This window comes from Peromyscus californicus, unplaced genomic scaffold (genome assembly GCF_007827085.1).
Source record: "Peromyscus californicus insignis strain IS unplaced genomic scaffold, ASM782708v3 Scaffold_15__1_contigs__length_86483966, whole genome shotgun sequence".
Taxonomy (NCBI): domain Eukaryota; kingdom Metazoa; phylum Chordata; class Mammalia; order Rodentia; family Cricetidae; genus Peromyscus; species Peromyscus californicus.
In genome coordinates, this window is record NW_026294447.1 from 28,643,557 (window position 1) to 28,659,402 (window position 15,846).

The following is a 15,846-nucleotide window of genomic DNA, read 5'->3' on the forward strand; positions in this document are numbered from 1 at the left end:
TATATGACATTAAAGTAGAAAGGGGACTAGGAGAGATGAAGAGTAGATATAAAGGGAGGGGGAAATAGGAAATGGAATATATGTAGCAGATTTTGGAGTACTTTTTAATTTCAGTTTTGCTGATTAAAGATGCTTACCCAGTAAAGTACAGATACGTAGTTCCAAATCCAAGAAAACCTCCAGAACCCGAAACACTCTTTTGGTAACCAAGTGTCTTATAAAGGAATATTTAGACCATTTTGATAGAATCTATAAGAAAAAGCTGAGCCATGCTGCAGTAACAAACAACTCCTCAGTCCGTTTACTTCTTGGCATTACTGCTCGCCTTTGCCGAAAGAAAGAGAGCGAATGAGTGCTGAACTAATAATGAGTTGCTTTCCCCTAAAACTCAAGCATCATTTATGATCCGGGTCATGACCTAAATCCCTCCCTCTGATAACAAGGCCAGAAAAAGCAAATCATGTCCCAGAAGACAGCAGACTCAGGGATATTTGGTAATTGACATCAACCACTGTCTCTGTATTTTACTGAATAAATGACATATCTAGAATGTTCTCTCAGTGAGGGAGAGTAGAACACTTGCAGTCAGTCTTGGCCACAGGGCATAGCTGACCAGTGAGAGTGGCGCTGTGTCCAAAGCCTCTGTTGGGGTGGTGAAGCCCTGCTGACTCTTCTTGCCCACCCTCTAGAGGTTCAGGCTGCCATTTCTGTTTCTTCTTCATACCCAGCAGTCTGAAAGAAGTTATTCTGACACAGCCATGGGGTGATATCAAATAGAGTGACAGTGTTAAAAAAAAAAACAAATCTAACAGAAGCAACAATAAAACCCAAACCAAAAACAACAAACAAACAAATAAAAAACAAAAATATAAAAAATAACTCTTTTCTATAAGGATCAGGATTTTGAACTGGAAAGTTTTCTCTTGATTAGAGGAAATGTACTTTGATTGGCCTCATTATTGGAGTAGATTTCTGGTTCAACATTCATGCTCAGATGTAAGCTCTAACTCAAGCATCTGCTTGGCAACCACATCTATGGGGGTTCCTGAATGTCCCCATGCCCTCCCCCCATACACTTGTACAAACTCTGGTAAGAACACAGGACACAGGGATCTGTGGATGTATATGGGGTGGCGAGGGTTGGGGTATGTAAGTAAATGAGTGCTTGAGCTTTGCATGGAGGATTATAAATGAAACCCCAATTTGTACCTCAGCATAAATTTACACAATCAACAGTTCAGGCACACCTCCTCTCTTCATATTTATGAATAAATATTAATATTTATTTGACTGTCTTGAGTAAGATCAGGGTTACTTATATTTTGTTCTTGTTGGTTGCTGAATATGGATGGCAGAGAACAAGCAATAGCAAATGTTAAGGATTGTTTCTTTCAAGCATATTAACTTTAAACAGTCTACTGCACATGCAAGGAAATATATTTATGAACTGTGCAGTGTTGTGAGTTTATTTAGCAGTATGAGCCTATGAGTTTAGAGTAAAATGTTAAGTGGTTAAATAAAATATGCCCTTGCTGGACACAGTCTGTTGATATTGAGGAATGCAATGCTTTTGACAAAGTCCTCCCACAGATCTCTTCTCTCGTGTTATCTCTCCGTTCTTGTGACATCACCCACAGGTGAGACAGAGTGGCTATGCCAAATGCTCCATCTCACTTTGCTGAGACAAATGATAGCTGGTTGGAGATGATGGCTGAAAGTGCCACACCACCCCAATGTGGTTCCCGTGATTTTTGCATGAACAAAGAACTTACTTCTCAGTTACTCATTGCTCTTGTAACTCATTATCTGGCACCCTATATTTTCAATCCATGGCCAAGCCCCAGGTGGAGCTCCAGGAGTCCAGTTGGTGAGAGAGAGGAGGGATTATATGAGCAAGAGATATTGAGACCATGATTGGAAAAAGCACAGGGACTAATAGCCAAACTAGTGGAAACACATGAACTATGAACCAATAGCTGAGCAGCCCCCATGGAACTGGATCAGGCCCTTTGGATAAGTGAGACAGTTGATTAGCTTGAACTATTTAGGAGGCCCCCAGTCAGTGGGACCAGGACCTGTCCTTAGTGCATGAGCTGGCTTTTTGGAACCTTTTGGAAAATGCTGAGATGTTTTGCTCAGCCTTGGTGCAGGGAGGAGGGGACTGGACCTGCCTCAACTGAATCTACCAGGCTGAGTTGAATCCCCAGGAGAGACCTTGCCTTGGAGGAGGTGGGAATGGGGGGTGGATTGGGGGGGAAGGCTAGGGGACGGGAGGAGGGAGGACAGGGAATCTGTGGCTGATATGTAAAATTAAATTAATTATAAAATAAAATAATAATTAAAAAAGAATTATTTTGGAAAAAATTAACAACTACTTCAATATATCAAACTGAATGGCTAGTTGAAGCTCACTGCTTATTAAAAAGTATATTATAATTTATGTGAATATTTAGAGTTTAATTGTACCTGTTTAATTACAGCTTCTCACCAGAATATTCTGTCTTCCAAACTCAAAGCCATCTATTGGTTTCATTGTAATAATTCTATTAAAGTAATCTGTTTATCAGGTGAGCAACTTATACAGGGTGTAGGTAAGCAATGAGAAATACTTATTTTCAAATAACACACAATGGAATATGAGGTAGGAAGGAGTGTGGGTGGGTGGGCTTAGGGACAGAAATATCAGTTTGAATTCAGTCTCTGACACTTGTAAATAATGATGAATGCTAATTTCTTGAATGTCTCCTCATTTGCAAATGGCCTCTTCAATTTCCAGTGGAAAACCAATGAGGGAAATCTGCTTGACACTCATGGTGTTGCATGGTCACAGCTCTCCATCTTACAGAAAAGCGCTGACACACGTTTCAGGGATACAGAAGTGTCACATAAGTGCACAGCATATAAGTACACTTATCTATGTATACAGAAACATAATTTCAACTTTCTAAGAAAGAATCCCAAAACCTGTGTATAGTTCTCCTGCTGCATGTGTCCCACCCTGGACTTCTATCCCCTGTTCACCAGATTATGCCAGTGTTCTAAAGGCAGTCGGCAGGGCAAAGCCTGAGACAGATAGCTCTCAGCTGCAGCAGCTCCAATGGCTTGAGGTTAGCGTTGCTCTGCCTACTACAGTTTGGACCAATTACTGTCTTCATACCTACTCTATAGCTCTTTTGGCCTAGAACCCTGAGTGGGGCAATAGTTCTGTTTGCCTTTGAAGCACTCAGGCACTGTTCTTTGGGTCTGGCTTCAGAAGGGCACCTTGGCTATCTCAGCTGGAGATTCCCTTGGTGGACTCCTTAGCTTCTGCCTGTCTCTGTGGCCTCTCCTCTTCCTCTCTCTCCAGATTTAGGGATACTGCCTTTCCTGCTTCTTTAAGTCGGGGGAGATTAAAAACATCTCTTGTGTTTGTTTTGTGCAAAATAGATTCCTGCATCTCAAATTCTCGAAACATCTAAATTACTTAAGGGTTTAGAGTTTTGAAAAAACCATGCCTAGGAGCAAATGGCAGGACGTCCTTCATTTCTCCATGCTTTTGAAGTCAAGTGTGAGGGAGCAGAAGGTTGGGTGAGTGACTCACACCAGTAATCCCAGCATTCTGAAGGCTGAGGACAGCTTGATCCATATAGTGAGTTCCAGAAACAAAGGAAACACATAGCAAGACCTTTCAAACAAACAAACAAACAAACAAACAAACAAACAAACAAACTCAAAACCCAAATAACAATAACAAAGAAGTGGAGAAGCAAAGGAAACAATATATTAGGAAAAATTGTGTTGATCATCAAATTTTAATCTTATGCTTGATCCTTGCTAACTTGGTATCTATTGGCATTAAATATCATTAATATGCATATCATTGAGAATTTCATTCTTCTACATATTAAAGACAGGGTTTCTCTGTGTAGCCCTGGCTATCCTGGAACTTGCTCTGTAGACCAGCATGGTCTCAAACTCAGATATCTGCCTGTCTCTGCCTCCCAAGTGCTGGGATTAAAGGCATGTTTTTTTTTTTTTTTTTTTTAAAACAGAAGAATTATCTAATTATCTTGAGAGGAGTTACAAAAGACAATTTAGCTACCAAAGAATTTGGACTTTGAGAGGAGATAAAAATCTATAAATAGGGGGAAAGTTGACATAAAGAAATATGAATTAATACATTGTAAACTGAACAAGAGGTAGTATCTCTGGGATTTTACTGTAAGAGGAATAATGATCTATATAGTTTGACAAGCTTTCTGGAGGCTTTATTTGAAATTTTCTATTCTTTTTTGCTTCATCTTAGAATTAATGTATAAAGGGCTACATTGGATTTTGCTGATACCAGTAAGACAATAGACAGCTTCTCAATAAGTTCCATCTGGAGAGATCACCGTGAGCTTTAAGCAAAATGAGAAAATGTGGTAATTTATCTAGGGTTACCTGGCACTGAGGCACACACATAATTTAGTGGAAGAAGAAGATGCAGGGCTCAGATAGACTAATGATACAATTGTAAATGTGAGATGCCAAAGGAAGTTCCTGGCGGCAATGGTGTGATTGCAAGTAAAGACAAGAAGCCTGTGGAAGTCAGGGCTTTCTAGATTTATTAAGGAGTAGGTGATATTTTGGGTGTTTGAAAGTTTGCCAATTAGATTCCTGAACAACTTCATGTGGTAAATACTCTTGTCCTCATTTTATAGATGAGGCAACTGAGTCACAGAATTAGTTAACTGAGTCTCAGAGAGAAAGGCAAGGAAGATAGGATTTGAATTTGGGTGGCCTGGCTTTATAACTCAAATTATTGACAGGTAGTACTTAAGCAATTGCAGAGCAGATGAAAATAACCCAGAACAGAGTGGATCTTGCTGATAAGGAAGAAGAAACAAAGTGCTGGCCTTTGGGTTTGATCCTGGCAAAGCATAAAAATTGTTGCAATCATGGTCCAAATAGTAAAACATTAGGGAGGTTTCTGCATTATTAGGTTATTTGATATGTCATGAAACAGGTATACACATTTTCAATTTATGGTAATTTATTTTAGACATGGATTTGGGAAGCTTTGATTATTTTGTTATTTTTTCCTACTAATAATCACTCTCAACTTCCTGAAATTCAGTCCTGTTTTGTAGATTTGTTTTCCCCTTTTTTCTTTCTTAATTTCTTTTCTCTTCTCTTTCTTCCTTTTTTTTTTTTTTTTTTTTTAAAACACAAATCCTTTCTATCCAGTCCTGGGTGATCTGGAACTTACTATTCAGACCAGGCTAGCTTCAATTTCACACAGATTCCCCTCTTTCTGCTTCTTGAGCGCTATAAAAAAAAATGCAGACCACCATGCCAGATCTTCAGTGGCTTTTGGTTGTTTTTTTTTTTTTTTTTTTTTTTGGTTTTTCGAGACAGGGTTTCTCTGTATAGCTTTGCGCCTCTCCTGGAACTCACTTGGTAGCCCAGGCTGGCCTCGAACTCACAGAGATCCGCCTGGCTCTGCCTCCCGAGTGCTGGGATTAAAGGTGGTTTTTTTTTTTTTTTTTTTTTGGAAGAAAAGTTCCTATAATCCAGGAAATGTTTTAGAAAAAAATGAAGCATAATGTTTTCATCCTGTGTCTTTGTATTTATTGATACTGTTTAATTTTGTCATTCTTGGCTGTCTTAGGGTTTCTTTTGCTGTGAAGAAATACCATGATCATGGCAACTCTTATAAATGAAAAGCATTTCATTGGAGTGGCTTCTATTATCAGAAATTTTGTCCATTATCATCATGGTGCTACATGGTGATGTGCAGGCAGACATAGTGCTGGAGGAGTAGCCAAGTTTTCTAGATCTTGGCTTGCAGGCAGCAGGAAGTTGTCTGAGACCCTGGGTGTGGCTTGAGCATATATGAGACCCCAAAGCCTGCCTCCACAGTAACACACTTCCCCCAACAAGATCACATCTACTCCAACAAGGCCACACCAACTAATAGTGCCGCTCCTTTTGGGGGCCATTTTCTTTCAAACCACCACACTGGCCATTAATTTTTGTTTCTTCTGTTAACTACTTTGTTGACAGGGTATAATTTGATAATAAATTATCTTCAGAAGATTTTCAGGAGTTAACTGGCAAGGGACATTGTCTTAGTTACTGTTCTATTATGCTGACAAAACACCATGACCAAGGCAATTTATAGAAGAAAGCATGTAATGGGTTGCTTACAGTTTCAGAGGATGAGTCCATGGCCATCATGGCAGGGAACATGACAGCAGGCATGCAGGCAGATTTTTTCCTGGAGCAGTAACTGAGAGTTCATACCTGATCCATAAACACAAGGCAAAGAAGGAACCAAGTGTGAATGGCTTGGGGTTTTGAAACCTCAAAGCCCACCCTCAGTGACACACCTCCTCCAACAAGGCCACATCTCCTAATCTGTTTCAAACAGTTCCCCCAGCTCTGGACCAAGCATTCAAATGTGAGTCTGGTGGTGGGGGGCATTCTCATTCAAAATACTATAAACACCTTGCCATGCATCTCGACTGTGAGTTTTGAGGTGAGTACATTCTGACTGTTCTTTGATTTCATTTTGCTGAACTTTAAATGATTGGCAGCAACATTTGGAATTTCCTGTAATGACATTCTAATAATAGTAGTTTCAAGTCACTTTAATAAAAAAGATTCATTGAGTGCTTGAAATTGGTTATTTTGATACTGGAGGATATCAGGTACATGTTTTTCAAGATGCACTTGCAGTGGAATTTCCTTTGTTAAGGTGACCCACTTCTGAGGCTTTTCTAAAAATCCATACCACTTTGGACTGTCACTTTTTAAAACGTGCATCGTTCAGCGTGTCTTTAATTGCCTAAGAGTGATATAAAAGAATACACAGTGGTTCATTAGTATTGACAGAATGACTGCAATTGTCCAAAGGGTTGAAGAGCACAATAAGAATTGCTTTAATATGAATAAATGTTGAAAGGCTTTAAAGATGCTTTAAATGCCTTAATTATAAAATAATGCATAACTGGGTTTTTTACCTTTAAGAATCATCATCACTATTGTTATTACTATTATTACTATTATTACTATGAGACTCTGTGCAGAGAAGGTGCTACCGGTGTTTGTTCTGTTTCTTTGACAGGTATGGGATGACTCATCCCTCACGGGTTTGAGTTGGCCCAAACAAGTAAAAAAGATACTTTCTGAGAACCATCCTGGGTCTGCCTGATGGTTTTAGCAACAGCAGCTGAAACATGATCTGGAGATGACCTGGACCAATGAGAGGCAGCCATGTTACACCAGCAGATGCATATTCATCAGACCTCCCCCCAGGGTGGGGTAGAGGGTATATAAGGATTGCCTCTTCCTGAATAAACTGAGCTTGTTGTTTGGACATTCTCCTGGAGTCTGTGTGGTTTGACTCTGTGCCTACTTGGCCCCCGCCCCCAAAGGGAACAACAGCAAGGACCCTGCAGCAGACAGGTGGAGTTAAGAATTCAATAAAAGTGGAATGAATTACATTGCAAATGAATTGGGAACTTGTGAATTAAATAGAGAATTATAAGTAGGGCAAAGGCAGACTACTACAAGCTCTGACAAATAACAGAATTTCACTCGTGACATCTGGATTTTAATTGTGCATTTTTCTCAATGTGCCTTTTAGGTTATGTTACACAGCTGTCAGGAAAGCTCCTTGTTGGCCACATGGTGGCATCCTTGCAGTTATGATGGTATTTAAAAGCTAACTGCAAGCTGGAGAAGGGAATTCTTGACACATCCCATTAAATGCTCATCTTCAGATGAAGTGTACATGAAGCATTATGCAATTGACCTATAAAGGTATGACAAAACGTTAAATATGCGTTTTCCCTGTGAAAAATCTAAGAATAAATCCGAGTTTAAGAACAACTCTTCCATTCATAATGAGTCTGCTTGCCTCTGAAGCAGAAGGATTTTCCAATCAAGGGCAAACAGTGACTAAAAATAAGAGTGGGTACCAAGAGTTAGTTATTCAAGTAATTAGAAATGGCATGCTGATGTACAGTCATTAAATTTTAATAAATGTTATTTCTCATGACTATGAGAGGCTTGTGGTCTTAAGCTGCTTCCTCTGACTCGTCTGAAGTTCCTATAATCAAGATGAATTAGATCAGCTTTCATTTGGAGCAGCGTTTTCTTCCTGTTTCATGCATGCTTTTATGCTTTTTCTTTTTTTTGCTCAGACTGTATAGTGCTTAGAGTGAAGATTGGACCCAGGCTTATCCTTGGTGAGGCTGAAATTCTAAAAGTCTCTAGAGTTCATGCTCCTGGATCATCATCACCATGCATTCACATTGAGATCAAGGTGAGGTACAGATGTGGATCTTAGCATCTCTGGGTTCTTAAACAATGCCATTGTCTCTCATGTTAGACCCTCCATTCATTGTGGAAGACTAGAAACTGGTTATTTTTATCCACGAACCTTTCATTTCTATTTCCCTACTTTGTACTAAAAGTGATTGAAAACATCACCTTTTAGTTGAATAAAGGGGAAGTATTTTAAAAGATAGGATAAATAGAAAATTCTTAGGAAAACATAGATAGTTGTTTTCTTTGGAAAAAATAAAATTCCATTGTTGGCAAAGGATTATTCATTCTGCTTTGCTTCTTGGTTGATACATTTGCATATTTAAAAATCTCTCAGGGAAGGTGTGGAATTAAAAATTACAGATATTAGATAGCCTAGATATATGACCCAGCTAAAATATATCTGTATTCAGTATTCTGCATAATTAATACTTTGTAGCAGTTTATTTGGCCTTAAAATTTAAAGTGTTAGAACTTGAACGTAATTAATCTTTTGTGTTCTGCTTACCTATGTTAACAACATATTAGAAAATATGAGTTAAATACTTAGGTTCTAGTAACTCTTAAGGTTATATCCTTCACGTTCACAAATAAGTTGTTTTACTCATTTGTATTTTATCCAGAAGGTAACTAAAAGAGGTAAACACATCAATTAAGAAAGCACAAGGATTTGAGAGAATTAAATGGATTCTGGTGCCATTGCTTTCCCAAGAGGATCTCCAAGGAACTGCCTGGTCAGCATCAGTCTGTGACTGTGGGCCCAGCAGAGACTCTGTTGAGCAGACACAGAAGAAACTTAGAAATGGAACATGAATTTTATGTAAGGGAAAAGGAAAGCTCTTTGCTGTTTATCTCAGCAGTTTTCTGGAGACCAAATGCTACACTTTATCCCCACGAAGTACATGAAAGCAAGTTGGTTGTAACTTGTAGCTGTCAGTCGGCTTTCAGAGTAGAATCCATGACTCTACAGTTTCATGCCTAATGTTTTTTGTTTTTATCACTGTCAGAATAAGCATATAGTCTCATGCTTAAACATGAATCAGAAGTGTGCATTCCTCTTTAAATCATATAAACAAAACTTGAAGATTCAGTGGTGTTGCATGTAATTTAAGACCGTGTGGACACATGAATTAGTTAATTCTGTAGTGTCTAATTGCCTAGCCAAACTGTAATTTTGAATATGTTCTTTGGGTAAGGAAAATAGGTTAGTTATTGGGATTATAATATTCTTCACACACCTGTAAAAAAGTATTTTTTGACTTCTGTGTATAAAATAGTTACCTTGTACTCCATAATGGCAATGTTGTGCCAGTTTTAATCCAATCCATAAGCATAGTAGGGAATCACAACTATCTTTCATATTTTTTTTTCTGGCATTAAGAAACGATAATCCTGGGATCTATAGGATGATGACTCAGTGCATATGGTGCTTGCCACCAACTCTGAAGGCCTGAGTCCACCAGAGGAACTCACATGGAGGAAGGAGAGAACTGACTCCTGCACACATGTGCTATGGCATACAGATACTCCTGTGCATGCGCTTGTGTGTGCACATGTGCACAAACACACATACACACACAAATAATACACAAAAATAAAATAAAATTTAAAAATGATAATGATCTCAATTGTGTCTTTAAACTCTATTTCAAAAGTCTCATCAATTTCACTTATAAGCAGACCTAAATTTGACAACAATCCTCCAAATTTATCAAAGTATCCATGAGCAGAGAGGCTAAAGAATTAGGCACAGAACACTTTCTTCCTTACCAAGTTGAGCCCTCTACTTTTTAGTATTTATTCACAAAAATGAAGCTGCTTTAAGTTGGAGATAGCAACAGAATTCTAACATATCAGCTTAATGAATATTCTACTGTGAATTTTATGGTTAAAGAAACTAAGACAAACAATGTTATTCTTCTTCTATGGCAAAGGAAGCATCATTGAAAACACCTTAACTACATTTTTGGGTATCTGGCGTGGAGTTTGGCGGAAGCAATATTGGGATCGGGAGTTGATAGGAGAGGACATGTTATGATGACTAACTACCACAACGTGGTATTTTCAAATGCATTTCTTTGTGCCATTAGTATTTTGCTGTTACTTATATATGTATTGTCGATTTTTATTGATACTAGCTTTATGACTTACGCTATTTACTTAAATTAATGTAAAGTATTCATAGAGATAAGCTTTATCCCAGGAGACAATAGGTACAAATAAGAGTGATGGATCAAAAAACCAGTTCAGAAGCAGACAGGTGACACTGGCTGAACATCAGAGGAATCTAACACTGACAAAGTAATGGATGACAGTTGACAACCTAAAGATATCTTTTAAGGTAAGTTTTTTTTGTTTGTTTTTTGTTTTTTTTCTTTTTGGCATAAGGACTCCAATAATGGCTTTTAATTCTACTCAAAGGTTTTTGGAATTTAGGTCTATTTCTGTAATGACATCGATCTTAACCTTGGTGCACATGTGATCTTTAAAAAAATCCCAGCTGATAAAATCTGCTGGAGGATACCCAATCATTTGCGGCAGGTGCTGTGAGAGGCCTCCCTAGAGAGGAAGTATCCCACTGTTTCAAGTGAGGCAGCAGAAACATTAGAAACCAGTAAGCCAAGGTCATTCAGTGTGACCCAGTAATGCTGCTGGCCTAGAGGCCTCAGCTCTTTTAATCTTCTCTCTGTGTGTATTGGAAAAGTGGAGAAGATAAAAAGATGTTAAAGAAAATATAACTCTTTGGTCAGTTCAATCAAGGGCAGCCCGAAAATGGAGCTAAAATAAGAGAGGTAGCGTCCTCATCCAGGCATTGTACCCTAGACAGCTGTGTGCAGTCAGCTTATGCAACCTTGGCTCTCTGCTGCACTTATAATTGAAGTTCATCTTTATGAGATTTCAGCAGAGCATGGTCAAAGAGGCTGGTCATTAAAGGCAGGAAGCACAGCAACCTTAGTAAATATAGTAGGAAGGGATGCAATTTGCTTTAGCAAGGTGTTAAGATGAGAGCTTTTGAAATTTATCTTAATTTAGCCTTGGAAAGAAAGACATGACCTTCGTCCTTCATCTTTGTGTGGAGTTGCGTTTTGATATACTTGCTCTTCATGCTAAGGGAGACAACTGGCTTCCTCTAAATGAGTTTGTGTTCTTTTGCTTTCTTTGTGAATTCTATTTTAGTAGCTTTAGGGATGGACCATAAAACCTATGCCACATTGAAATTCCAGCAACCCAAAAGGAAACTATTTCTTTTACTGAAAAGGCACTTATTTATAAACTTCAAGGTCATTCGGATATTATTTTTCATACTAATTCATAGAGTTTATTGCTTTTACTCCTTAGATAGTAACATTATCCAAATTTTAATAAAAAAAACCCAGTGGATCATTAGTTAAATAAACATGAAATACTGTGTGCCTTTGCAATAGCTAGATTTTAAAGAACCCCAGAACTAGAGAAAAAGCAGCTTGAAAAGCTGAATAGCAAAATGATGGGCAGTGGGTAGACTTGCAGAGGCAGGCGGTGTGTACTGGGAATGGTTCTACTGAGTACTCAGAAGAGGAAATTTTAGCACTGCTTCTCTAGGAAATAAAGATAGTATGAGAAAAGGGGAGAGCCTGTCAGATAAGAAGGGTTCCTTTCCTTCAGCTTTAAAAAAATTAGTCAACTAATAAAATCATTTCTTCAAGTTACACTTAAACAGAGAACTACCTTTATTTTACTGATTATGAATATGTGTGTAGGGGATAGGCACATGTGTGCAAGTTAGAGCTCTCATCCCACTATGGGTTCCAGGGAACACACCCAGATTGTCAGGCTTCAGTGGGAAGCACTGTTACCCACTCCACCATTTCTCAGGCCCTTCTTTATCCTTAAAAACGGTCTATGTCCTTTCTTTTTCCTCCTCTTCTCATTTTCTTCCCTTTTTCTCTCTCTCCTTCCTCTCTTCCTTTTTCTTCCTTCTATTTCTTGTGACTATCCTAGACCATGACTCTAGAAAGAACAGTGCTTCCTTACTCTTCTTCTCCAAAGCTCTGGGATTTTTCTTAATTTTGGATTACTTCTTTGATGCCCTCCTCCTCTTTCCTAATGTCCATATGTTGGACTTCTGAGTTAGGCTGAAGTGCACAACTGGAAGTTATAATGGTCTTTGGGACCAGTGGTGACCAAATGAAGATGAGTAGAGTTGGAGTAAAGTACAGATACTCTGTCTTGATGCCGAGACGTTTAAGTAGCTGAGCATAGGCCATTTTTAGCTATGTATTTGTAGTTTTTTCCATTCATAAACTACCCTTCCTCATATCCCCCTTTCCCATGGTATGCTTATAGATATGTAAATGAGGCAGACTCACTGCAAAGTGAATACAAAGACTAATGAAGTGAAGTGATTGCTTCCAATGATCCAAGGATTGCTGAAAACCAGCACAATAAGGAAGAGCCAAGGGACACCTCCAGCAGTGTACCCTTATAGTCTCCTGAAGGTGAGATTTTGCCTACACTGTATACCCTGGCCTTTGGCCCCAGGACTGTGAAAGAATATGATTCTGTTGAGTCCACTGTGGAAGCCATAGGAAATGTCTATAAGTCTTGTTACAGAGAAGTAGTGTATACTGTAGCAAATGCTTGCAGACCTGGAAGTGGTTTTACTGTTGATGGAAGGTTAGAGGTGTGAAGAATTTCAAGACCCATGATAGGAAAAGTCTAGGCTCTAGTAAGCACCAAGAAGGAAGAGCTGAGTGCAGTGGACAGTTTTCATTGCCTCAGAGGACTGGAATGCCTTGGATAGAAGTTTATGCGAAGTGCTCCAAAGGACACCGGGAGCTTGTTTCAGTGATGCTTGGTACTGTAAGAGAAAGAAAAACACGATTGGACTGTGATGTACAGTCATATAGAAAATTCAGCGTATGAGCAATAGAATTAGATATTTAGCTGACAAGATAACAAACAAACCTTTAAGGTGTGGCTTTACTTCTTTTAAATTACAGGAAAGATCAGGGGAAAACGTAAGTTGGGGAATGAACTGTTCCGCCAAAAGAAAGTTGCTTTGGTGATCCAGCACATTTGTAGCTTACCCAAACTGCAAAACCTACTTCTCATAGAAGGTTCACTACTAGAAGCATGACTTAAAGCCAGTGAAATAGTTCCTGCTTCCCTGAAAACTTTCTTAGGGTGTGTGACCTCTTTGTTCCTCCAATTTCTATACCTTGGACTAAGAATGTATGTAACAGTTATCCTACGACTTTCTCATCACTTTCTATTGAGAATGGATGCTTTATACTCTATTGTCATAAGTCCATGGATGGAAAATACTTTTTGCAGGATGAATCATGGTTAAATTTTCAACCGTACCTGATTGAGATGAGATTTATGTCATTTGAGCTCAGAAAAATTAGATGAGACTTTGTATTGATATATAACAGAGAGACATTTTGTGGGAGTGTTGGGGTGGTTTGTGTATATTTCCATACAAGATGGACTGGAGTTTGAAGAACCAGAATATACCACCACAGATTGAATTCTTCATCTTCAAAAATATGTCTGCATGTAGATCCCTACAACCAGCACACTTTATACTATTTAGAAAAAAGGCTTTGAAGATGTAAAAGTTCTTCAGATATTATACTGGAGTACCCGGGTGAGCATGAATGTAATGACAAAAGTCTTTGTTAGAGACAAGTGTATGCATGTGGTAAAGAAGGCACTGTGGGGACAGCCACAGAAATTGGAATGATGTGGCCACAAGCTAATATATCAAGGACTATCAGCATTTCCCAGTAACAGAAGAGGTGGGAGGATTTTCCTCCAAGACCTGCCATGGTCTGTGGTCCTGTTGATACCTCCAGTTTGGATCTTTGTCTCCAGAATTATAGGGACAAATTTCTGTTAAGTACCCAGGCTTCCCCTTATGCGTTGGTTAATCATCACTGACATGGTGCAGAATCCCCTGAGAAGGGAGTCTCAGTAGGATTGTCTAGATTAGGTTTATCTTGAGCTTCTTGATAGATTCTTTGAGATGGGAAGGTCTACCCTGAATATGGGCAGCATCATTTAAGGGGCTGGACCCTGCCTGACCTGAATGGAAGAGGAAAGGTGGAGCTGAATATTAGTATGTGTGAATTCATTTATTCTTTCTTGACGGTGTATATGAACAACTGCTTTAAATTCCTTCTTCCTTGACTCACCACCATGATGGACTGTGAACCAAATAATCCCATTCTCTTTTCAGCTGTGTTGTGAGGGTACTTTTTCACAACATCAGGAAGCAAAGCTAAGACAACCTCTAAACTTCCTACTTCCTCTCAGGAGCTGAGACTTTCTTAGTCACAGCCCCTGTATGTCTATTAGATGATAATGCCAGCCAGGTTGACTTCTTTGCTTTCTCTTTAAGTCAGCCGTTATAGTCTGATACTCTTCCCATTGGAGCTAATTCCCTGCAGAACTGACTTCTCTTAGCAATTGGAGCCTTTTCTTAAATTAATCACTTTTTTTCCAGGCTGTTGGATCACATGTCATTTTTAAAACTTTTTGGGGGGTGTGCAGTGAGGTGCAGAGATGGCTCAGCAGTTAAGTGAACTCTCTGTTCTTGCAGAGGACCCAAGTGCAGTTCTCAGCATTCACTAAGTGGGTTGCTTCCAACCCCCTCTAACTTCAGCTCTAAGGTCTCTGAGAGCCTCTTCTAGCCTCCATGGATGCCCACATACATGTGGCAGGTACTCACACACAGGTACACAAATAAAAAGCCAAATAGGTGTTTAAACTCTCCTTTCTTTTTAAAACTTACACTCAGTGAGTTCTACAGCCGCTCTGATCCTTTCCCTTAAGTCCTATCATCTGCTGGCACGAGTCCTTATTCCTTTTGCTGCTCCCTGCAGTTCATTTCTTCCACGGGTGCACCCCTGCAAGAACTCAAGTGCATATTTGCATTTTAATGGAAGGATAATTGACTTTTGCTGAACATTTGAATAATTAAGATCTCACATTTACAATTTAATCCAGATATTTTATAGCCTCATTTCTCCCAACTTTGGAGAAAGAGATCTTTTTTGACACATTAACCACTGGAGCTATTATACTCTGAACACCCAAGAAATTCGCTGTGGAAATCCTAATTTATAACCCTCCCAATAGCTGGTATTTCATCTTTAGTTTATAGACCAGGACAGTAAGTAACTTACAAAGTCTTATGGTTTTCAGAACAAGTTTAGGCTGAGGAAATTGATTATTCTTGTTTTTTACTGTCTTAGATTTTATATACCTTAAGTTTATTATCTTACACATACATATTTTAAAATATTATTTTTTATTTGGGATGTTTTTAGTATAAATTGCAGAAATAATCTTTATTGAACACTTACTACTGTTCATAGTGTTAGATTTTTCATGTTCATCATCATGCATGCATGATATTTCTAATAGCATCACCAGGTGATCATCAGTTTCTTAGTCACAGACTAAGAACTAAACTTTAGGATAAACGTATTAACCAAATTAAATAGCTAGTTTGATGTAGGATCTTTATTAAAATGCAGATATATCAGAATTCAGAAAGTAAGC

At 38.7% G+C, this 15,846-nt stretch overlaps 1 long non-coding RNA gene across 1 annotated transcript in view; it reads left to right on the plus strand.

Moving 5' to 3' along the window:
- LOC128110775 (uncharacterized) overlaps window positions 1-15,846 on the plus strand; it is a 119,755-nt gene that overhangs the window by 16,507 nt on the left and 87,402 nt on the right. The window contains exons 3-7 of the long non-coding RNA XR_008218325.1: window positions 7,091-7,431; window positions 7,613-7,788; window positions 8,172-8,293; window positions 8,919-10,636; window positions 12,622-12,773. This is a non-coding gene — a long non-coding RNA (uncharacterized LOC128110775). The remainder of the gene's footprint in view (window positions 1-7,090; window positions 7,432-7,612; window positions 7,789-8,171; window positions 8,294-8,918; window positions 10,637-12,621; window positions 12,774-15,846) is intronic.